The sequence below is a fragment of the Macaca mulatta genome, chromosome 6 (genome assembly GCF_049350105.2).
Source record: "Macaca mulatta isolate MMU2019108-1 chromosome 6, T2T-MMU8v2.0, whole genome shotgun sequence".
In the NCBI taxonomy this organism is placed as follows: Eukaryota; Metazoa; Chordata; class Mammalia; order Primates; family Cercopithecidae; genus Macaca; species Macaca mulatta.
The window spans coordinates 146,886,172-146,911,921 of record NC_133411.1 but is presented as its reverse complement, the minus strand read 5'-3'; the positions used below and the strand labels follow the sequence as shown (position 1 = coordinate 146,911,921).

The 25,750-nt window shown below is 42.8% G+C and overlaps 1 long non-coding RNA gene across 1 annotated transcript; it reads left to right on the top strand.

Annotated features, from left to right (window-relative positions):
• Positions 1-7,127: 7,127 nt before the first annotated feature.
• LOC144329499 (uncharacterized) lies at positions 7,128-20,511 on the top strand. The gene is made up of 3 exons (XR_013394838.1): positions 7,128-7,253; positions 20,277-20,389; positions 20,501-20,511. It is a non-coding gene; the product is annotated as an uncharacterized LOC144329499 (long non-coding RNA).
• The last annotated feature ends 5,239 nt before the right edge of the window (positions 20,512-25,750 follow it).

The window sequence follows — 25,750 nt, the reverse complement described above, 5'->3', positions numbered from 1 at the left end:
AGACAGAGTCTTGCTTTGTCACCCAGACTGGAGTGCAGTGGCCGGATCTCAGCTCATTGCAAGCTCCGCCTCCCGGGTTCACGCCATTCTCCTGCCTCAGCCTCCCGAGTAGCTGGGACTACATACGCCCGCCACCTCGCCCGGCTAGTTTTTTGTTTTTTTTTAGTAGAGACGGGGTTTCACCGTGTTAGCCAGGATGGTCTCGATCTCCTGACCTTGTGATCCGCCCGTCTCGGCCTCCCAAAGTGCTGGGATTACAGGCTTGAGCCACCGCGCCCGGCCTGACTTTCTTTTTTTCTTTTTTATTTTTTTGAGATGGTGTCTCGCTCTATAGCCCAGGCTGGAGTGCAGTGACATGATCTCGGCTCACTGCAACCTCCGCCTCCCAGGTTCAAGCAATTCTCTTGCCTTAGCCTCCTGGGTAGTTGGGATTACAGGCGCATACCACCACGCCCGGCTAATTTTTGTATTTTTAGTAGACACGGGGTTTCTCCATGTTGGTCAGGCTGGTCTCAAATTCCTGACCTTGTGATCCACCTGCCTCGGCCTCCCAAAGTGCTGGGATTACAGGCGTGAGCCATTGCACCCGCCCCTTGTGTGTGACTTTCACTATAGCAAAAGTGAATCAGTCATTGTCTAAATCTACAGCGGGTCCTCACAGAATGTCATTTCCTTTCATGTTGTTTCCTTTACCGTTGATGGGAAAAAAAGTTGGTTCCCAGCCAGGGCCATTGTCTGTGTGGAGTCTGCTCATTCTCCCCATGTCTGTGTGGGTTTTTCCCAGGTGCTCAGTCTCTACCTACATCTCAAAGACATGCCTGTTAGGTTCATAGACCCAGTCTGCGTGAGTATCAGCGTGTGTGTGAATGTACCATGCAATAGGATGGCATCCTGTCCAGAGCTGCTTCCTGCCTGGTGCCCTGAGCTGCCAGGATAGGCTCTGGTTACTTAAGACCTTGAACTCAAATAATTGGGTAATAATTATCTCACTTGTTTTGATGAATCTATCTTAAATGTAGGTAGAGCTCACATTTATCTTAATTTTTCTTTTTCTTCCTTTTTTTTTTTTTTGAGATGGAGTCTTGCTCAGTCACCCAGGCTGGAATGGAGTAGTGTGATCTCAGCTCACTGCAACTTCTGCCTCCCGGGTTCAAGCAATTCTCCTGCCTCAGCCTCCCGAGTAGCTGGGACTACAGGCATGCACCACCACAGCTGGCTAATTTTTGTATTTTTAGTAGAGACTGGGTTTCTCCATGTTGGCCAGGCTGGTCTCGAACTCCTGACCTCAAGTGATCCACTTGCCTTGGCCTCCCAAAGTGCTGGGATTACAGGCATGAGCCACCATTCCCAGCCTGTCTTAATTTTTTATATTGGAAGTGTTTTTATTTAGAAGTTTGGTGATATTTTTGTGACAAGAAATATGCCACAGGAACTTACCTCTTTTTTATTTTTTTTTAGACAGGTTCTTCCTCTGTCACCCAGGCTTCAGTGCAGTAGCACAACCATGGCTCACTGTAGCCTTGACCTCCCAGGCTCAAGCAATCTTCCCACCTCAGCCTCTGAAGTAGCTGGTGCTATAGGTGTGCACCACCAAGGCTGGCTAATTTTTTTGAAGAGCTGGGGTTTCACTATGTTGCCCAGGCTGGTCTTGAACTCCTGGGCTCAAGTGATCTTCCAGCCTCAGCCTCCCAAAGTGTTGGGATTACAGGCATGAGCCCAAGTGCCCAGCCTCAACTCTTGTTTATACCAATTAGCCTATGGTAAAATTGGTTTCGTTATACGTCATTTCACTTAAAGTCACAGTTTCCAAGAACCTATCACTGATGTTAAGTGAGGACTTACTGTACTTCACTGAAAAAACAAAACAAAACAGGCCACACATGGTGGCTCACGCCTGTAATCCCAGCACTTTGGGAGGTTGAGGCGGGCAGATCACGAGGTCAGGAGATAGAGACCATCCTGGCTAACATGGTGAAACCCCGTCTCTACTAAGAATACAAAAATATTAGCCAGGCGCGGTGGCGGGCACCTGTAGTCCCAGCTACTCAGGAGGCTGAGGCAGGAGAATGGCGTGAAGTTGGGAGGCAGAGCTTGCAGTAAGCTGAGATTGCGCCACTGCACTCCAACCTGGGCGACAGAGCGAGACTCCAAAAAAAAAAAAAAAAAAACCTGAGGTCAAGAGTTTGAGACCAACCTGGCCAACATGTTGAAACCCCATGTCTACTAAAAAATCCAACAAATTAGCTGGACGTGGTGGTATGCAACTGTAATTCCAGCTACTTGGGAGGCTGAGGCAGGAGAATCTCTTGAACCCAAGGAGGTGGCGGTTGCAGTGAGCTGAGGTTGGGTCATTGCACTCCACCCAGGGCAACAAGAGCAAAACTCCGTTTCAAAAAAAAAAGGTGCTTTTAAGCTTTTAAAAAAAACCACAACCCCCACCACCCCACAATATTTTGGTCAATTTTAAGTTTAAATCAATTTAGAATAAAAGATATAATGTTCCCAGAAAGCCTCTGCCTATAGTATGCAGATAGGACCTCTTTCTCAAATACTCAGCTCTCAATATTCACAACTACAGTTATCTTCACGCCTTGTTTGCAAATTAGCTCTTAGCTCAGAGCTAATAACTTTTACTTGAGGGAAACAAGTCAGTCTTAGATGTCTTCCCTCCCTTGACTTTAGTCACTAAGTGCATTTTTTTTTTTTTTTGAGAAAGGGTCTCACTCTGTCACCCAGGTTGGAGTGTAGTGGGGCAGTCACAGCTCACTGCAGCCTCAATTTCCTGGCCTCAGGTGATCCTCCTGCCTCAGCCTCCCAGATAGCTGGGACTACAGGTGTGTGCCACCACACACAGCTAATTGTTTTGTTTTTTTTGTAGAGACAGAGTTTTGCCATGTTGCCCAGGCTGGTCTCGAACTCCTGAATTCAAGCCATCTTCCAGTCTTGGCCTCTCAAAGTGTTGGGATTACAGGTGTGAGCCACCATGCCTGCTGCATAGTTTTTGAAGCATACTTTAAAACAATCTTTTGTCTTGGTTCTGTCAAATACAGAATTTTGATAGCAGGAAGACAGGTTTTTTGAACACTTTATTCATGAAGCAATTCAAGTAATAAACTCAAACTTTTGTCTGCTATTTGCCTTTTTAAAATAAATCAGCATATCTTTTGGCAGTTTGCATTAAAAATAGTGTAGCTATGAGGATAACCTTAAAAAATAAGTTGCAAAAAACAAGATCAATTTATTGCCAATCTTTCCCAAGATGTTTTAATTTTTATTATTCTTTTTGGTCTTTGCCCCTCTGACAATTCCATGGTAGGTTTAGAAAACGATGGATAATTCACTCTGCCTCTTCCTACCTAACCCATATTTATCAGTCTGTTGCAGTGGCTCCATTTTTAGTTCAAAAGGCACTGAACAATTTTGGGGAGAGGAGATACAAACTTCCTCATAACCACTGAATAGCTACCATGCCTAAGAAAAATGTTAGGGAAAGGTCTATTGTTCCCCACCTACCCCTTTTCCTAATTTGAAAACAAGGAGCAGTCGGGGGAGGGAAGGGGTCCCACATGGAGGTCTATGTTCCTGACAAGGGTTAATTTACTAGCGAGCAAGCCTTGTCCAGAGTCATTGCAGCCAATGGGGGTTCACCCTGATGAGGTAATGCTTTCAACTCATGTTTCATTGGTTGCCCTTCTCATTACTTGGCGTTCTCTCGGAGGCTGAGAAGTGGGGAGGGCTAGTTGTAGCGCTAATAGGAGCTTTTTCCTCGTGACAGGTACAGGTGGTGCTTACAGAAATGCTTGGAGCCACGAAAATCTGTTTCCTCTTCTCAGATGTCCTGCATCTTGAGCCAGTTCTTCCACCTGGGGCTGTAAGGGCATCTCCTAGTCTGGCCCTTATCCCCATTCCTCTGTCAGCTCCCAGGGTTCTCAACAATGAGAACATGAGTGAGGGGAAGCTGACTTATACCCTGAGGAGCCGGAGCCAAAAGGAAAGCCTGCCAGTCCTCGGATGAATACGTCCCATTACATTTGTCAGCCTAGGACCTTGGGATCCAGCAGCCCTTCATTTCTGAACCCTCTTTGACGGGGGAGCAGCAGCTGTGAGTCAGGCTGACTGCCTCTACACCTCCCCTACAAAGCTCGAGGGGTCATGAGGAAAACTAGGGCTTCCTTCCAGCCATCTTTCCTCTATCCATGGTCTTCTATTTTGCTTACCTCCATTCTGGGAAATTGTGTTGTCTGCACTGTAGTGGCACATATAGGTCCTTTGACAAGCAAACAACTGTTTACCATGTTTCTGAAAGAACTTGGAGAACCCTCATCCCTGCTTTTTTTCTTTTTTTCTTTTTCTTTTTCTTTCTTTTTTTTTTTGGCCCTGCTCTTACAACAAGATCTGTATCAACTTCCTGGCAAGGAGGGAGAAAGCACCAGATTCTAGGCTGTGTGTAAACAGGGAAACTGAGGCTGGGAGGATGAAGTAATTGTGGATGAAGTGGGGATAATAGACAAGTGCTTGTCTTTGACAACCAGCCTAATTTTTGGCCATAAACTCATGCTTCTTTTTACACACTTGAGAATTAGACAACAAAGAAGCAACAGGGTATATTCAGTATGGTTAAACTCTCTGAAGTTTTTCAGGGCTGACTTGCAAAGAAGAAGTGGACATTGTACATATGAATGAGACTTTACAACCACATGCGGGAAAGTTAGTAGAGGCTTCTAAGAGAGAACTGAAGCAGAACAGATTCTGTGGGCTCTGAAAGCTGAGGGAGACGGCATTGCAGAGGTGAACGGGCTGCCTGGGTTGCTCTGTAGAGTATATGATCAAACCGATTTGAAACAAAATTTAGCTGTAAGCATCAGTCCTGCTTTTCATGGTTGAACTTCACAGAATGAGATTCTGGGAGTCAAAGGGAATAACATTTTATGCTATTTTACTGTGTAATTCTGGGAAAGGAGCTCTTTTTCTGTGACCCAGTTTAACTGTCTAAAAATAAAAAAAAACACCCTGAATTCAAAGGAAGAATCTGTAAGTGAAAGGCTCACTTTACGTGTTTAAAAGGTTGGCGACGGCATTTAAGATTCTGATGACATTGTCTGAAATTTCCTGAAACTAACCCCATTCAGGCCTCCACCCACAGGATAAAGGTCTTCTTTCTATCCTGGTCTCGCTCTACCCCTCCCACCCCCAAATGACAGGGATCTGACCCTCCCTAGATTATATTTATCACAGAAAACAAGAAAGACCAGGAAGAAAGGGCATAGTAAAAAGTAGGAGGCTTCCACATCGACGTGGAATCATAATATGTACTTACAGGATGATCAGTTAATACATTTGAGAAAGTGCTTTGTAAGCTGTTACCATGAAAACAAAATGGATTATGCTCCTCAAAAGAATATAAACTGTTTTACTCATTGTGTTCTACCCCAGTGCCTGGCACTTTTTTGGGGGTGATTTTTTATTGGATTTTTTTTTTTTTTAGAGACAGGGTCTCACTGTGTTGCCCAGGCTGGTCTTCAATTGCTGCACTCAAGTGATTCTCCTGGCCAAAGTGTTGGGATTACAGGCCAGGCTTGAGCCACTGTGCCCAGCTGGTGGGAAATTTTAATTATATGAAGGTAGAAAGAATAGTTTAATGTGACTCCATATATCCATCTCCCAGCTTCAGACTATTATCAACCCATCACATAGGTGCTTAATGTTTTGGGAAGAAAAGAAGGGAGTTTGGCAGTTTCTTAGACATAATTTACCCCATCTTTCTTTCTTGGGAAGATTATGATCAACATGAACAATAAATCAGAAAAATCACATTTCCTGTACTTTACATTAGGTTAATCACATTTGAGAAAAACAAAAGTGAAAATCTTTTTTTTTTGAGATGGAGTTTTGCTCTTGTCACCCAGGCTGGGGTGCAATGGCACGACCCCGGCTCACTGCAACCTCTGCCTCCTGGGTTCAAGCGATTCTCCTGCCTCAGCCTCCTGAGTAGCTGGGATTACAGGCATGTGCTACTATGCCCAGCTAATTTTGCATTTCTAGTAGAGACAGAGTTTCACCATGTTGGTCAGGCTGGCCTTGAACTCCTGACCTCAGGTGATCCACCCGCTTTGACCTCCCAAAGGTGCTGGGATTACAGGCATGAGCCACTGTGCCTGAACAGAAATTCTTTTTTTTGAGATAGGGTCTCACTCTGTTGCCGAGGCTGGAGTGCAGTGCCATAGTCATGGCTCACTGAAGCCTTGACTCCCCACACTCAAATGATCCTCTCAACTCAGCCTCCTGCGTAGCTGGGACTACAGGTGTGTGTCAAATGCCCGACTAATTTTTGTATTTTTTTGGGTAGAGATGAGGGTTTCACTATATTGCCCAGGCTGGTCTTGAACTTCTGGGCTCAAGCGATCCACCCACCTCAGCCTCCCAAAGTGCTGGAATTACAGGCTTGAGTCACCACGCCTGGCCAAAAGTGATATTCTTAGGAACACCTTTCAATCTGAACTACATAGTAAAAGGATTATAAAATAATAATTTTGGTTTTTTTTTTTTTTTTTTTTTTTTTGGAGTCTTGCTCTGTCGCCCAGGCTGGAGTGCAGTGGCGTGATCTTGGCTCACTGCAAGCTCCGCCTCCTGGGTTCATGCCATTCTCCTGCCTCAGCCTCCCGAGTAGCTGGGACTACAGGTGCCTGCCACCTCGCCCGGCTAATTTTGTTCTTGTATTTTCAGTAGAGACGGGGTTTCACCGTGTTAGCCAGGATGGTCTCCATCTCCTGACCTCGTGATCCGTCCACCTCAGCCTCCCAAAGTGCTGGGATTACAGGTGTGAGCCACCGTGTCCAGCCATCATTTTGATGTGATAAAAACCCAGACCTTAAACTTTGTTACTCATGCCTGTGATTAAAAGTTCGCCATGCCTAAGGGTTTTTTTTGTTTTAATTATAGCACAGCAGGAGGGTGTTGGGAGGTGCCTGGAAACCCTGGCTGTGACTGGTCAGGCCATCAGCCTGCTGCCTTGACTGTAATATGGATGGAATGGGGCCAAGGTCTCCATGTTTCTTGGTGTTTCTACTTTCTTTATCTTCGACCCTTGTACTGAAGGCTGTTATCTCTAAGGACACAGATAATAGGCAGCCAAGTTTGCCTGAACAGACTTTTTGGCAGTTTCCAACCTTGTTTTCTGGAGGGGAAGAAGAGGGTGGTGAAAAGCCTACCACTCTTGCCGACTGAAAGGGGCATCTACAGGGCTGAGTGTTTGGGTGAGTCACTTTCCTTTGGTCCTATCACATTTAGGTAAAATGAAGCTTTTTGGTATAGTGATATAGTGGGGAATGTGCAGGTTTTAGAGTAAAATAGACCAGGGTTTGAATTTCCTCTCTATATGGTTCTCACATTTCTCATTTGCAAAATGGTTTAAGAAATACTTTATTTAAAAATACATAGTGTAGGGACCAGCACAGTCAGGTGCTCAATACATAGTTGCTACTTTTTGATGAAAATGAAGATGTTGCAATCAGAAAAATAGGCAATGGAAATGGACAGAGAATTCACTGACTAAGTAATACAACTGGCCAGGAAACGTAACACTCAACTGTACTTGTAATTAGAGAAATGCAAGTTCAATAATGTGTGCCATTGTTTTTGCTCATTAGATTGGCTAAAAATATACATAAAGTCCATTTTTGGTGAAAGTTTAAGCAAATAGTCATTCTCATATATTTTTATGAAGCCTCTTTGGAGGTAGGTTTGGTAAAATATATTAAATTTTAACTGTGTTATTCTTTAATTCAACAATTTTGTTTCCAGGAATCTGTTCTACACAAATATACATGAGTATACAAACATATTGTAGTACTGTTTTTCATAGTGAAAACTATGAACAAATTTACTAATATGGATATATTTTTAAAGAATAATATGTGTAAAAAGCATATTAGAGTATTATACTATGATCCTATTTATGTTAAGGAAAAGATAATTGTGGGTGTACATTTTATAAATGTATGAAAAGAGGTCTGAGAGGATATATTTCACAAGGTTTACTTTTGGGGGAAGTAGAGTAAGATTAGGGTGAAGTGAGAGTTTTGCTTTTCATTCTTTTATCCCCCCATTAATATGCTACATATGCTTTTCTTTATTCTTCTAAATCTTTGAATTTTCCTAATGACTATGTATTATAATTTTTGGTGCCAAAAATCAGGAACAAATATGTATTATTTTTGTATTTGTAAAAACAATTTAACAAAAGGGTGAAGATGTGAATTTAGACTATCTGTAAGGTCCTCTGTAAGTACTTGCTAGACTCAACATCATGGTTGGGTAGAGACAGTTCTTGGATCTGGAAGGGTGGGAAGAGCTTATATTTAAGAAGCAAAACTTCCACTTCATGGTTTGGGGCTTGGATTTTTGGACCAATAAACCCAAGTGACCCCTTCTGAAGACAGTAGACAGTATGGGAGAGGTTAACAGGTGTTTCTGTAGTGTTGTCCTATCCAAGGTCCTCTATTTTTAAAAAAGAAAGGTCTTGGGCTTCTTTGGAAGAGGCAAGGCAGTCTCTGAGTTGCAGTATGTCCAAGTCCAAGATGGTGGGGCTGGCATAGAACCTTCCAAGTTCTTTCTGCCTCTTTGCTTCCTTTCAGTTGACATGTCAGATTTTTTGTTTATTTGTTTGTTTTTTTGACACGGAGTTTCGCTCTTGTTGCCTAAGCTGGAGTGCAGTGGCCCAATCTCAGCTCGCTACAACCTCCGCCTCCCGGGTTCAAGTGATTCTCTTGCCTCAGCCTCCCGAGTAGCTGGGATTATAGGGATGCGCCACCACGGCCAGCTAATTTTGTATTTTTTGTAGAGACGGGGTTTCTCCATGTTGGTCAGGCTGATCTTGAACTCCCAACCTCAGATGATCTGTCCACCTCGACCTCTCAAAGTGCTGGGATTACAGGCATGAGCCATGTGCCCGGCCCTGTTTTTATTTGTTTTGAGGCAGGGTCTCCACTCTGTCACCCAGGCTGGAGTATAGTTGAGTGATCAGAGCTTACTGTGGCCTTGAACACATGGACTCAAGCGATCCCCTCACCTAAGCCTCCCAGAAGCTGGGACTATGGGCACATACCACCACACCAGGCCAATGTTTAAATTTATTTTATTTTATTTTTGTAGAGAAAAGGGCTCACTTTGTTGCCCAGGTTGGTCTTGAACTCCTAGCCTCAGGCAATCCTTCCACCTCAGCCTCCTAAAGTGCTGAGATTATAGACATGAGCCACTGTGCCTGGCCCATCATGTCAGATTTTATTAGATATTCTGGATCCCTAATAATGAAATTTTTCTTTAGGTTTTACGAAGCTTTCTCGGGTTATAAGTGCCCACAAACTTTTTGTAGTTTGCACATTTAGCTCCCAGCACTGTGGACAATATCTGAGTGAGAAAACAGACAAAACTTCTTATTGAAGATAGGAATGGAGGCTGACAGATGGAAAGTCCTGTTTTCCTGGGTAACTTACTCCAAATGAAAAGAGGTTTCATGGAGTTAAGAAATGTATCACTCTAGGCTGGGCGTGGTGGCTCACGCCCCTCATCCCAGCACTTTGGGAGGCAGAGGTGGGTGGATCATCTGAGGTCAGGAGTTCAAGACCAGCCTGACCAACATGGTGAAACCCTGTCTCTACTAAAAATACAAAATTAGCTGGGCATAGTGGCCCATGCCTGTAATCCCAGCTACTCGGGAGGCTGAGGCAGGAGAATCGCTTGAACCCAGGAGGCGGAGATTGTAGTGAGCTGAGATCGCACCATTGCACTCCAGCCTAGGCAACAAGAGCACAAAACTCCGTCTCAAGGAAAAAACAAAAACAAAAACAAAAAACAAGAAATGTATCACTCTGAAGCCGGACACAGTGGCTCGTGCCTGTAATCCCAGCACTTTGGGACGCCAAGGTGGGCAGATCACTTAAGGCCAGGAATTCGAGACCAGCCTGGCCAACATGGTGAAATACCGTTTCTATTAAAAATACAAAAATTAGTCGGACATGGTGGCGCATACCTATAATTCCAGCTAGTCGGGTGGCTGAGGCATGAGAATCACTTGAACCTGGGAGGCAGAGATTGCAGTGAGCCAAGATCTCACCACTGCAGTCCAGCCTGAGTGAAGGAGTGACTCTGCCAAAAAAAAAAAAAAAGAAATGTATCACTCTAATATCCTTCAGAATTCTCTGATTTTTATGTTGTAGTCAGAAGGAGACGGGCATTGAGGTAGTGGCAAAGGTCTGCATGGGGTACAATGATACTATATTTCATCACATTGCTAAATACTTTTTAAAATATTGTGAATATATGAGAGAGAGCATGTAATGCATACATACAGTTTGAAAAATAATTATGAAAAACAAACCCCATATACCTTCTACTTGGCTTGAGAACTAGAATATTACAAAAGCTCTGAAGGTCCTAGGGGGTCAGCCAACATGCTGGTACAATTTGGCCAATGCACAAAGACGACGTGTCAAGGGGAGAGGGATTTGCCCCCTAAAGAATGGAGCTTCTTCCTTGGGTACAAAGAAACCATCTGCTGCTAGGCTGAGGGTCCATGGGCTGGTTCCTACCCAGTGGATATGTCGTTTTTCTAATTCTCTGCTCAGAAAACAATTGTTTTTTCTAGTTCACATAGAGGCCTCTTTTAGCAAGTGTACTGTGTTCTAGGGGTACAGGGTCACACCTACAAGTTCTGTACCTTCCACTGTAAGTAACAATTATATTGAATTTTGGATTATTTTTCTTTAGTGTTTTACCATGTCCATATGCATGTGGAAATTATCTACCTCTCTTTCCCTCTACTCCAAAGTGCCATTTGGCATTGTATTAGCGTTTTTTTTTTTTTTTTTTTTAATTGCTATAACAAATTACCACAAACTTAGTGGCTCAAACACACAGATTTGTATGTGGCGGGCAGTGGGTATATGGGAAATCGTACTTTCTGCTTCATTTTGCTGTAAACCTAAAGCTGCTCTAGAGTTCTGTTTTTTGTTTTTTTGGATTTCTTCCTTTCTTTTTCTTTTTCTTTCTTTCTTTTTTTTTTTTTTTTTAAAGGCATTAGGTACCAGCATTAGGGGAAGCTTGGAACTCTCTGTACTAAATTTTGCAACTTTTCTGTAAAGCTAAAGTTACTCTAAAATAAAAAGGTTATTTAAAAATTTAAAAAATACAATACAAATGTATTATAGTTCTGTAGGTCAGAAGTCTGACATGGGTCTCACTGGGCTAAAATCAGGCCCTTAGAGGAATATCTAGGGGTCTATAGCAAAGAGTCTGCTTGCTTGCCTTTCCTAGCTTCTAGAGGTAGTCCACATTCCCTGGTTCATGGCCTCCATTCATTTTCAAAGCCAGCAATGGCAAATTGAGTTATTCTCATATCCATCACTCCAGTGTCTTCTGCCTTCCTCTTCCATTTATAAAGGCTCGTGTGATTACATTGGGCCTACCCAGAAAATCTGGGATAATTTCCCCATCCCTGGGTCAGTTGAGCAACTTTAATTCTTGCCTATAACCTTTATTCCCATTTGTTATGTGCCCTAACATATTCACAGGTTCTAGGGAATAAAATTTGGACATTTTTTGTTTGTTTGTTTTTGAGACGGAGTCTTGCTCTGTCACCAGGCTGGAGTGCAGTGGCACGATCTTGGCTCACTGCAACCTCTGCCTCCTGGGCTCAAGCAATTCTCCTGCCTCAGCCTCCCAAGTAGCTGGGACTACAGGTGTGTGCCACCACGCCCTACTAATATATATATATATATTTTAGTAGAGACGGGGTTTCACCCTGTTAGCCAGGGTGGTCTTGATCTCCTGACCTCATGATCTGCCCGCCTCGGCCTCCCAAAGTGCTGGGATTACAGGTATGAGCCACCGCGCCCAGCCTGAATGTGGACATCTTTGGGACATCATTATTCTGCCTGCACTAGCCATCTTTACGTAGTACTTTTCCACATGCTTGTTCTGCCCCCAACTAAAAATTATTGTTCTTTTGTTTCTTTTCTACAGATAGCTCACTCCATATCTGTCAACTTTGAGTTGCTTTCTGAGCAAGTGAAAAGAAGTGGTCAGGCATGGTGGCTCACACCTGTAATCCCAGCACTTTGGGAGGCCAAGGCAGGTGGATCATGAGGTCAGGAGTTCAAGACCAGCTGGCCAAGATGGTGAAACCCCGTCTCTACTAAAAATACAAAAATTAGCCGGGTGTGGTGGTGGGTGCCTGTAATCCCAGCTACTTGGGAGGCTGAGGCAGAGAATTCCTTGAACCCGGGAGGCAGAGGTTGCAGTGAGCTGAGATTGTGCCACTGCACTCCAGCCTAGGTGACAGAGTGAGACTCCATTTCAAAAAAAGAAAGAAAAGAAGAAATACCCTTATTCTGATATAGTAATAATGTCTCATAATAGTATTAAACTACTGAATTAAATGTATTTTCTGGACATTAACTCAGCATTTATCAATAGCTCCAAATTGAGTTTCAGGAGCAAACTAAGGCCATTCAGAGACTACCACTTACATTCCCTATTGTTTCCAACTTTCACAATTCCAAAATGAAAACACATACAAGAAAGGCAGAAAACAGAAATGCATAAAAAGAAAAATTCTAAAGGAAACACCTGTGTAGCCACCACACAATTAGGGAAAGAGAAAATAGACCATGTCCCTTCCTCAAAGCTCGCCTTGTGGCTCTTGTCTGTCACATACCGCCTGTCTCTTCTTAGAGATAAACCACCATCCTGACTTTTACAGTAATCAGTTGCTTGGCAGTTACTAGTCTGTGTTAGTATATTTTCATGCTGCTGATAAAGACATACCTGAGACTGGAAAATTTACAAAAGAAACGGGTTTATTTGACTTACAGTTCCACATGGCTGGGGAGGCATCACAATCATGGCTGAAGGAAGGAGGAGCAAGTCACATCTTACGTGGATGGCAGCAGGCAAAGAGGGAGCTTGTGCAGGGAAACTCCGCCTTAGAAAGCCTCCAGATCTTGTGAGACTTATTCACTATCACGAGAACAGCATGGGAAAGACCTGCCCCCATGATTCAGTTACTTCCCACTGCATCCCTCCCACAATATGTGAGAATTCAAGATGAGATTTGGGTGGGGACACAGCCAAACCATATCATAGTCTTTGTAATTTTTTTTTTGAGATGGAGTTTCACTCTTGTTGCTCAAGCTGGAGTGCAGTGGTGCGATCTTGGCTCACTGCAACCTCTGCCCCCTGGGTTCAAGCTGTTCTCCTGCCTCAGCCTCCTGAGTAGCTGAGATTACAAGCACCTGCCACTATGCCCAGCTAATTTTTTGTATTTTTAGTAGAAATGGGGTTTCACCATGTTAGTCAGGCTGGTCTCGAACTCCTGACCTCAGGTGATCCACCCTCCTCAGCCTCCCAAATTGTTGGGATTACAGGTGTGAGCCACCATACCTGGCCACTCTTTGTAATTTTACCACCTGTGTATGTACCTCTGACTAGTTTTGTCTGATTTTGAACTTTATTAAAAGAGCCATTCTGTAGGTTTCTTTTGTATTTTATTTACTTTCTTTATTGCTATGATTCAACCATGCAGTTACCTGTAGGTCTAAGTTTATTCATTCTTTTTTTTTTTCTTTTTTTCTTTTTGAGATGGGGTCTGGCTCTGTTGCCCAGGCTGAAGTGCAATGATAGGGTCTTGGCTTACTGCAGCCTCCGCCTCCTAGGCTCAAACCATCCTCCCACCTCAGCCTCCTGAGGAGCTGTGATTACAGGTGTGTGCCACTGCACTTGGCTAATGTTTGTATTTTTTGTAGAGATAGGGTTTTGCCACGTTACCCAGGCTCATCTCAAACTCCTGAGCTCAAGTGATCTGCCCGCCTCAGCCTCCCACAGGGCTATGATTACAGGCATGAGCCACCATGCCTGGTCTCATTCTTTTTTTATTGTTATATATATTTCCTTGTATGGTCTATCCTTCTGTGGCTGGAGTGTTTTGTTTCCATTTTTGGACTATTAGAATTAATGCAGATGTGAACATTTTTGTACCTATATTCTGCTACCTTTGTGCACACAGATCTCCAGGGTATATACTCAGGAGTGGAATTGTTTAGTTCTAGAGTTATGTTTTCAATTTTAGAATTTACACGCTACTAGCAGTGAAAAAGATTCTGTTGTTCTGCATCACTTGATGCTATCAGACTTACTAATTTTGGCCATGCTGGTGAGTTTATTATGGTGGATGTAAAGTTGTATCTTTTAGTATGCGTTTCCCTGATTAGTAATGTGGTTGAGTATTTTTCATACATGTGTTGGCCATTTGGATTTCCTTTTATGTGCAACCCCTATAAAAAAGTATATTTTTGTAATTTCATATTAGATTGTCTTTTTAAAAAATTTAAAATTTATTTCCAGAAGTTCTTTATATCATGTGGATAGTAGTCCTTTTTGGGGTTGAATGTTTTATAGCTAACTTTTCCAGTCTTTTGGCTTGAATTTTCACTTTTTTAATAGTGTCAAATGTAAAATAGCTGAATTTATCAATCCTTACTTTACCATGAAAAGGTTGTGTTTTATTTAAGAATCATGAAGACATTGTCTTTTATTATGTTTTTTTTTTTTTTTTTTTGAGACAGAGTCTTGCTTTGTCGCCCAGGCTGGAGTGCAATGGTGCGATCTCAGGTGCAACCTCCGCCCTCTGGGTTCAAGCGATTCTCCTGCCTCAGCCTCCTGAATAGCTGGGATTACAGGCGTGTGCCACCATGCCTGGCTAATTTTTGTATTTTTAGTAGAGGCAGGGTTTCACCATATTGGTCAGCCTGGTCTCGAACCCTTGACCTCAGATGATCTGCCCACCTTGGCCTCCCAAAGTGCTGGGAATACAGGTGTGAGCCACAGTGCCCGGCCTATTATCTTTTTCTAAAAGCTTGCTTTAAAGTATCTTTTTTAGGCTGGTGCAGTGGCTCATGCTTGTAATCCTAGCACTTTGGGAGGCTGAGGTTGGAGGATCTGTTGAGGCCAGGAGTTCAAGACCAGCCTGGGCAACACAGCAAGACTTTGTCTCTACCAAAACAAACAAACAAACAAAAAAAAACAAAAAAAAAAAACCACCTGGGCATGACAGCATGTGCCTATAGTTCCAGCTACACAGGAGGTTGAGGTGGGAGGATCACTTGAGCCCAGGAGTTCTGGGCTACAATGAGCTATAATGGAGCCACTGTACTCCAGCCTGGGAGATGGAGTGAGATACTTTCTCTAATAAAAATACCAAAATACCCCCTTTTTATAAAAGAGCAACATTCATATACAAAATGTCCTGGCTGGGTATGGTGGCTCACACCTGTAATCCCAGCACTTTGGGAAGGTGAGGCAAAAAGATTGCTTGAGCCCAGGAGTTTGAGACCAGCCTGGGCAACGGAGAGAGATCCCATTTCTGTTAAAAAAAAAAAAAAGAAAAGAAAAAGAAGAAAAGAGGCTGGGTGCGGTGGCTGACGCCTGTAATTCCAGCACTTTGGGAGGCCAAGGCGGGCAGATCATGAAGTCAGGAGTTCGAGACCAGCCTGACCAACATGGTAAAACCCTGTCTCTACTAAAATATAAAAAATTAGCCAGATGTGGTGGCGCATGCCTGTAATCCCAGCTACTTGGGAGGCTGAGGCAGGGGAATCGCTTGAACCCGGGAGGTGGAGGTTGCAGTGAGCCAAGATTGTGCCACTGCACTTCAGCCTGGTGACAGAGCAAGACTCAATCTCAAAGAAAAAAGAATAATGCCCAAACAAGGTAAACACAGGTCAATAATTTATTCTTATTTATTATTATTTTTTGAGACAGGGTCTCTCTGTGTCACCCAGGGTGGAGTGCAGTGGCACAATCATGGATCACTGCAGCTTTGACCTCCTGGTCTCAAGCAATCCTCCCACCTCGGCCTCCTGAGTAGCTGGGACTACAGGTGTGTTACCATGCCTGGCTAATTTTTAATTTTAATTTTTATAGAGATGGGGTCTCACTATGGTGCCCAGGCTGGTCTCCAATTCCTGGCCTCAAGTGATTCTTGCTGGCCTGGTCAATTTCTTTTATTGTTTTTGTTCTTTTTTTTTATTTTTTGAGACAGAGTCTGGCTCTGTTGCTCAGGCTGGGATGAAGTGGCACAATCTCAGCTCACTGTAACCTCCACTCCCCGGGTTCGAGTGATTCTCCTGCCTCAGCCTCCCAAGTAGCTGGGACTACAAGCCTGCGCCATCACGCCTGGCTACTTTTTGTATTTTTAGTAGAGACAGGCTTTCACCATGTTAGCCAGGCTGGTCTCCAACTCTTGGCTTCAGGTGGTCCACCCTCCTCAGCCTCCCAAAGTGCTGGAATTACAGGTGTGAGCCACTGCGCTTGGCCCCTGGTCAATTTAATACAAAGCAAACACCCATGTAACCACCACTGCTCATATCAAGAATAAGAGCATTCTTATTTTTGTGTCTCCAGGCACTCTTGCCCCTCATTCCCAAAAGAACCAGAACCAGAACCATCATCATGATGTCTATGTTAGTCACTTCCTGGTTTTTTTTTTTTTTTTAAGTTTTTCCCCTAATTTGTATCCCTAAACACGATGATTTAGTTTTGCTTTTTTGGGGAAACACTGTTATATTTAATTTCAATTAAAGAAAAAACTTAAAAACTTAAGGAGCTAGTTTTTATTTTTAAACTTTTTGAAATATAAAATATATATGGAGAAGTATACAGATCATGAGTACAGCTCACTGAATTGTCCCTGGGTGAACATATCCATGCAACTTCCTCCTAGGTTAAGAAATGGAATATCTTCTCATGACCCTTCCTTATTATTGATTTCTTCCTTCCTCAAAAAGACTTCCCTCCTTAAACACAATTCTGACTTCTAAAATGATAGTTTAGTTTTCTCTGCTTTTGAACTGTTTTTAATGGATTCATACAATATGTGTTTGTGTCTGGCTTCTTTCATTTATTTTTGTGATTCATCATATTGTTTGCAGCTGTAGTTTGTTCATTTTCATTGTTTACATGGTATGAAGATACCATACTGTATTAATCATTCATCATTCTATCATTGATAACTACCTGAGCTTGAGTTTCCATTTTTTTTCGCCAATATAAAAAATGCAGCTATGAACTTCTGGGTCTTCCCCTGTTGCGCAGGCTGGAGTGCAGTGGTGCGAGCATAGCTCACTGTAACCTTGAAACTTCCGGGCTCAAATGATCCTTCTGCCTCAGCCTCCTGACTAGCTGGGATTACAGGTGCAAAGCACTATCCCTGGCTATTAATTTTTTTTTTTTTTTGAGACAGGGTCTTGCTCTGCTGCCCAGGCTGGAGTGCAGTGGTGCTTACTGCAGGCTTGAATTCCCAGGCTCAAGTGATTCTCCCGTCTCAGTGCCATCCCTGACCAAAATTTTTTTTTTAAGAGATGGGGTCTTGCTATGTTGCCCAGGCTGGTTTCAAACTCTTGGGCTTAAGCAATTCTCCTGCCTTGGCCTCCCAAAGTGCTGGGATTATGGGTGTGAACCACATTGCCCAGCTCTTTTACTTTTAATTAGGAATTAATATATTTACACTGATTGTAATTACTCATATTTGAATTTATTTCTGCTATCTAATGTTTTACTATTTGTCCTCCTTTAAAATTTTTTATCCATTTTTAAAATTAAGATCTTCCCATTTTATTTTATCCCCCTAATAAACTGGAAGTTATATATACTGTTTAATTTCTTATAGTGATTATGTAGAAATTTTAACATATATATTTAACTCAACAAATTATAAACTTATTTAGCCTACTCTTAAACAATACAAAGCCTTCTAATACTTTCATTTACCCTCTCACAATAGCACATGTAAAATTATTGAACAATAGTAGAATTTAGACATTGTTGCCATTATTTTGGATAGTGTTTAGATTTACAGCAAACATGCAAACGATTTTCTTTGTTCACCATTACTTCTCGCATTTTGAATCTTCCTTCTGGAAGATGGTAATTTTCTCTTAACATTTTGAAGATATACTGCAGTATCATTTGGCTTCTGTTGTTACTATTGAAAGGTCTGTTGTCAGCCAAATTATCTTTTCTTTGAAGATTAGTGTCTTTTCTTTTCTTTTTTTTTTTTTGAGATGGAGTCTTGCTCTGTCACCCAGGCTGGAGTGCAATGGCGCAATCTCAGCTCAATGCAACTTCTGCCTCCCACGTTCAAGCGATTCTCCTGCCTTAGCCTCTTGAGTAGCTGGGATTACAGGTGTGTGCCACCACACCTGGCTAATTTTTGTATTGTTAGTAGAGGCAGGGTTTTGTCATGTTGGCCAGGCTGGTGTCAAACTCTTGACCTCAGGCAATCCGCTCACCTTGGCCTCCCAGAGTGCTGGGATTACAGGCGTGAGCCACTGTACCTGGCCTAATGTCTTTTCTTGCTGCCTAATTTTAAGATCCCCTTTCTCTCTGGGTACTAAACTTTAACTATGTGTGCATTTTATACTTTCCAGCATGGCAAGTTTTAGTCTTCCAGAATTTAGGATATTTACCTTCAATTCTGGAAAATGTTCAGCCACTATTCTTTGAATATTGTCTTCCCTCCATTCTATTATCTCTTTTTTTTTTTTTTTTTTTTTTTGAGATGGAGTCTCCCTCTGTCGCCCAGGCTGGAGTGCTGTGGCGCGATCTTGGCTCACCGCAACCTCTGCCTCCCAGATTCAAGCAATTCTCCTGCCTCAGCCTCCTGAGTAGCTGGGATTACAGGCATGCACCACCATGCCCAGCTGATTTTTTATTTGTATTTTTAGTAGAGACAGGGTTTCACCATATTGGCCAGGCTGGTCTGGAACTCCAGACCTTGTGATCCTCCTGCCTCAGCTTCCCAAAGTTCCGAAAGTGCTGGGATTACAGGTGTGAGCCACTGCGTGCGGCCTTTTTTTTTTTTTTTTAGAAGAAGTCTCGCTCTGTCACTAGGCTGGAGTGCAGTGGCGCAATCTCGGCTCACTGCAACCTCTGTCTCCTGGGTTCGAACGATTCTCCTGCCTCAGCCTCCCCAGTAGCTGGGATTACAGTCATGTGCCACCATGCCTGGCTAACTTTGTATTTTTAGTAGAGATGGGGTTTCACCATGTTGGTCAGGCTGGTCTTGAATTCCTGACCTCGTGATCCACCTGCCTTGGCCTCCCAAAGTGCTGGGATTACAGGCTTGAACCACCGCACCCAGCCAGGTTGGTTTCTTTCTATGAAGGCAAGGCCTAAAATAGGGATGTACACCTTCATGTTTTGGAGCTTCTCTGCTGATGAACTTGGGGATTCAGAAAACATTAAATGCTTCTGTAAATTGTTATCTACTTTAGTGGAAAAGAGCAGTTAGGTGTAAATGTTTGGCAAAACATACAGCTGTAGTTAGACCAAAATCTGTAAACATTGCCACAGAAAATGTGGTCTGAATGAAAGGTGCCTGAAGGCTGGGCATGGTGGCTCACGCCTGTAATCCCAGCACTTTGGGAGGCCAAGGTGGGAGGATCTCTTGAGCCCAGGAGTTAAGAGACCAGCCTGGGCAACGTAGTGATAATACGTCTCTACAAAATATATATATATATATAGCTGGGCATGATGGTGCATGCTTGTAGTCCCAGCTACTTGGGAGGCTGAGGTGGGAGGATTGCTTGAACCTGGGATATTGAGGCTGCAGTGAGCTATAATTGGGCCACTGGACCCCAACCTGGGAGACAAAGCAAGACCCTGACTCAAAGGGGGAAAAAAAGGTGTTGAGAAGCAACCTAGCTGGTCAAATGATAGGAAGGCTCAAAAGCCTAGAGCCTCTAAGGAACAGGGAGGGTATAAAAAATGGTGAGACCCTCCTGCCTAGATTTCTGGTTAAAAAGGCAGCAGAAAGTTCATAATTTTGTGAAGGTCATAATCTCACTGAATCTCTGAGCACTTTTTTCTTTCCCCTATATGGACACAGGCAGAGGGAAGAAGAGAAAGGGATATTTATTCTTTGTTATGCATTTATTTTTAACAATAAAAGTTCTGACTGTGGAAAAAATATTTAGCTGATTATAGGAATTTAATAAAGAAGCCAAAACAAATTAGTCTTATAGCTGATGATAGTATTGGCTTACATTATTGTCATACACTGAATTCTAAGTTATCAGGCCAAATATGTGGACTTGGCAAAGATGAGACTTACTGTCAATTGTTCCAGCTCTCCAAACTGGATGTGACTGGCACCAGTGGCCATATGAGTGAATATAGAAGCTGAAATCCACATTATGTTAACTTTGGTTCTATTCCACCAAAAGATTTTATTCCAGAGATACATGAGATGAAGCTTTTCCAGGGCAGAGATCGTGATCATGTACCCTAGCACAGTGCCTGACCCATAATAGCTGCCCAAGAAGTATGTGTTGAATAAGTAAGTGGCACAAAAGTTATTCTGGGTTACTAAGATCAGAACAGTATTTGCCATTATTTTGGAGGTTGGCGTGGGATTTGTACACCCTGGAACAGTTTCTTCTCTTTGCAGCTAGTGATATTTTTCTGTTTATGAAAAACACACATTCTTGCACACTGGCACAATGGTCCTGGGCAAAGTGGCACAGAAAGATTTCCACTCCATTTCTTGGAAGAGCCAGAGCCAGCAATACATCTCTCTAATGGTGAGTTGCTTCTCTTTTATCAGAGGATTTAAATTTGATGTGTTTTTAGTCCTTCCTTAATTCCCAGTAGAGGAGACTACCTCAAGGAGGAAATTAATTAGCTGAGTTTGACTGAATTTGATAGCATTTCACTGCTCTGTGAGGATCAAGAGTAGTCACAATCTCATCTCCATTTGCACTTGTTTTTCCCTGTACACAAGATTGCATGTAATGATGGCTTCCTATCTGTATTTATAGTCATGTCTTGTTCTACAAATGGGCAGTATAAATATGCTTCTAATTGGGGAAGAGGTGTGCTTGTATTTATTGTAACTTACAAGGCTCAGAAGATCTTAAAACCAGCACCGAGAGTTTGGGGGAATTCTTAGTGGTTCTTGGTTTTCATTTACAAATAGATAGACAAAGATTTGGCAACTTCTGTCAAGAAAGGTTTTCACACCGGGCCTCATTCCTAGCAATAAAAATCCAGATATGAAAGCAAGACATTTTCAGATTGTTCTTGAGGCCTCTGAATGCAGTATAGGAGAGGGAACCGAAAAAATTATAGTATATGGCTAATAAAGCACTTTTATGCATACCAATTTATTTAAGTCTTAGTTTCCCTATTTGACTGATGGGGACTCTAAGGTACAACTAAGTTAAGTAACTTGACTAGAGTCACAAGGCTAGTAACAGAGCTTGGAATGTTTGTTGTATCTATTTTACTTTTAAATGATATAATTGGTGGGGACAGAATATATCTTTTTGGCTTTTCTGGCTAGGGTGGCTCCAGTTTCTTATTAACATTGTATTAAGAAAGACAAGGCAGTCTTGACTGAACACAAGTTAATCCTTATCCTAGTACTCAAACAGCCTTGCTCAGGGAGATCAGTAAGGGTAAGGAGGACACCTGATTAAAAGTTTCCTTACTGATGGTGCAAGGGATGGGCTCAACATCCTGCTACATCTGGAAGAGCTGAATTCAGTCAAACTCATGTAAAGGAGGGAAGAAGCCATTTACATTCTCTGTGAATAATGAGGGCATTATTAGCCATCTGTAAAGTAACCGCAGAGACAGAGAGCTACTTCCCGACTTCAAGTCTCATTCCAGTGACACTGGTGACCTTGGGGAGACAGATATGCTGAGGTCCTCTCTGGCATCTAGAATGCAGTCCAGGTTGTAGCAAAGATACATTCCTTCTACGGTGATGGGACTCACGACCTTACTTCTGAGAGGCATAATGTCCCTGTTCAGATGAGCTGGATAGAATGCTTGTTTTCTAGGCTTAAAAGTCATCTTGCAAATAAATAACAATCTTATCTTAAGCAGCAATTTTCCTGGCATGGCCTCATCTCCAGAGGGAGTCTTAGAAACACAAAAGCTTAGTCTATACCAGTCACTTCTCATCCTGGCCAAATAGCTATCACAAACGCTATTTTTGACTCTATTGATATATTAAAATGTGACGTTTCCATCTACAGGTGAAGAATTTGTAGGAAAAAAGACAAAGTGATGTAATTTTGAAGTATTCTTTTAGTGAGGTATTTTCTCATCTCTGTAACAAACAGAATTGCTGTTCTTTGCTGTAGGGGCTGTCCTGTGCCATAAAGCATGTTTACCAGCATCCATGACCTTCACCCACCAGCCAATAGCTGATTGTCTCCAGTGGTGACAATCAAAAATGTCTGCATTCAACAGATCCTGAATTCAGAAGGAAAAAAAATGTTTAAAAAAACCCAAAAATGTCTGCACACATGGTCCCCCAAAATTGTCACAGTTGAGAACCACTGTTTTAACTGAAGCAACAAGATATTACAAAAGAAATCATCTTCTTCCCCCCATCCACCAAAAAACTAAAGTGTTCTGAGATAGACCCCCTCTAGAAATTTCAGAGGATTTAGACAAAGCAGGTAGATTAAATACTCACAGTTATTTAGTTATAAATGGCCAAATCAGAATTATTGAGGACAATGTCTTTGGAGACGTTGCTGGTGAGCTGTGATTCTTACCACAGGTGCCTGCCTACCTTTTACCTCAAGTTGAGGCAGTGGGCCTTCAATCGAACTGCTCAGAGCACTTGACCTGTGCCTCTTGCAGTCCGAGGGGCACTGTGGGCCTGTGTCTGACTCCCATAGGCTGGTGGCTGTTTTGGCAGCAGAGTGGAGGAATGTTGAATATGCACTGGAATTAGCCTGTACTCTCAAGTTTGTTCGGGCAAGAGGTGCATGAGAGCTTCCTGTGGACCAGGTGTGAACCATACAGAGCTGCCACTAGGCTAACACAGCAGCACCTTGAGAAAAAAGCTCTCCTTCGTCCAGATTCTTTGCTTCCATCTATTGGGAAGTAGTCGTTGTAATTTAGTTTGGACAAAATACTTTACTGCCACCTGCTGGAAAAACATCAAAATAAATAACATACAAAACTACAGTGAGGATGATGTGAATGGCACCCCCTAGGGTACGGAGTGCACAACCTTGTCCCACAATAAAGGGTCGCTTGCAAATGGAGGAGTGTGAGAGTCATCTCAGGTCCTATCTGACAGGGCCTTTACAGAGATGCCCAGGTTTCAACAGACAAGTAGTTGGAGGTGTGTGGAAAGAAGTAAAGAACTACCAAAATAGCTTTACACTTAGACCAATAGAATTATGGGGGAGAAACCATCAGAGAAGGGGGATGGTGGTGGCCTCTGAGGTATCCATGAAAAAAAGGTCAGCTTTAAGCATCTACCTTGCCCAGGGAATGTCAAACCATCATACAAAGTTAACAACTTTCCTGCTCCTTTTTCTCCCTGTGTTCCCCAGATTTGGTTATGGTTAGTTAAGCTGGGAGGAGAAAGACTAGGCAGGTTAAAGATGACTATGGTCCCCTCTTTGGGGCAAGCAATGAGACAACTGTTCCCAGCTGAAAAAGAGGAAAACATTTCACTCTTCGTGACTCAATGACAATAGGACTCTATTCCTAAGGAGACCACAGAACCCCTAAAAACTCATGGAACCTGCCTGAGTTTTCAATTAGGTACATGACAGATCTACTCCCACTGCACAAATTGAAAGGCATGGCAAAAGACACAAAATAAAAGTTTGTTTTGAATTATAGCCCATGTGCTCCCTATGTTGAACATACTGTTTTTATATTATCAAGTGGGATCTAAAGAATATATCTTCCAAGGATATGTTCTGGAGTTCTTGAGGGGGAAAATGGTCACTGATCAATTCATTTGTTTTTTAAGATCCCATACTTTGTGGGTAGGGTATAAAAATGCAAGGGATGCCAGGGACGGTGGCTCATGCCTGTAATCACAGCACTTTGGGAGGCTGAGGTGGGAGGACCACTTGAGGCCAGGAGTTCAAGACAGTCCTGGGCAACATAGGGAAACCCATCTCTAAAAAAATAATAAATTAGCTGGGCATGGTGGCATGTCCCTGTAGTCCCAGCTACTCAGGAGACTAGGGTAGGAATGCTGCTGGAGGTCAGGAAGTTGAGGCTGCATTGAGCCATAATCCAGACACTGCACCCTAGCCTGAGTGACAGAGCAAGACCTTGTCTCACACACACATACACACAAAAAGGCAAGGGAATCCTTCCCTCTGGGAGCTTACATCTTAGGTTTCATACTCAGAGCAAAGTATTTATTACAGTCAGTTATGTCAACAAGAGCCTGTGTTGCATATGTAGGGCAGGCTGAGGAAATTTTTAACTCTCTTTGGATTTACTCTCAAGACTTTTACTCACTTACGATAAAGCTTTTGAAGCAATCATATTGCTTCTCTTCTCCAAGCATGGAATCACAGGTAAAGCTTTCATTTAAGATATTTAAAGAGAGATACAAGGCTAAATGCACAGGCTGCACCTTCACTGGGCTGCTCTGAAATCAGGCTCTGTTGATCCTGTTTGGCAGATTTGGAAACTTTTATTTCACTCCACTCAAGTTTAATCAGGCTCCGATAAATTAATTTGGATAAAACAATTCAACCCAGTGAACAGTGTCCGATTGGTAAACCATGATATGAATTTATTGACAAAAACTGTACAGCTAGTATAACTAGTCCTAGTCATATGCCTTGGACAATCGCTTCTTATTGGGTATGCAGATTTATTCGAGAGACTCCCAGAATGATGGAAAGGCTACTGGCTGAGTTTGGAATCAGAGTATGGGCCTTTGTATGCTCTTAAAGGAGATCCAGAATGTAGGTTTACTAGGATATAAACTCCACGAAGGCAGGGATTTACTGATGTGTCTTAAGAGACTAGAACATAGTAAGCATTCACTAAGTATCTGTTGAATGAGTGAGTGAATCTGAATTCAGATTTAACTGCCCTGAGAGTAAGTGTTGGTTCTGGTCATTAGAATCAGTTGACTCATTCCTGGACAGAGTTCCTGGGAACCTCATAGAACATTCTTATTCAGATTCTTCAGGTTTTAGACTCTTTATGGACCCCACCCTTCGGTTATGACGGCATCAACTGGGTATGTGACACTTAGGTTACAGGTGGGTTAGTCTCTCTGATGAAATGTGGGAGACACTCTGGCCTCTGTAGCCCATTTACATATCATTTCATAGGATGACTTTATTTTTTTCAAATCTTGTCCCAAGTTCTATGAGGGTTCTTGTTTTACATTTTTCAGGTTACCGACTTCCAGCTCAGGCAGGTAAGGGACAACTGAATTGTGGTGGCTGCTATTTTTTGTGCAGGTGTTGATCTACCCGCCGTCAAGGAGGCCAAATGGAAGATCTCAAAGCCCTTAACAGACTATAGCAAAGAAGAGATTGGCTGAATATTCATACCTTTGTGAGCTCAAGGGAGTTGTAGGGTTGGTCTGGGTAGCTATACAAGTAAGTACCAACTCTCAAGTTCAGAGAGCTCATTCTTTCTGCCTCCTTTCAGCTCTGCCTCCGGAGCTGGCTGATTTTAGTATACGAAGCTCCCAGTGAGCCCGCAGCCTGTCGACTTCCACAGTCCCAGACTGCCAAGGTACCGAAGCCTTACAGTTCTTTCTGGAGTCTAGGTCAGGTCCTTAGGTGAAGGGGTAGGGTGGGGGCGGGCAGGACGCAGGTGCAGCCCCGTGGTACCGGACCTAACTCACATCTCTGGGAATGGGAACGGGAGTCACCGCTTAGGCCTCTCCCTGCGGTTT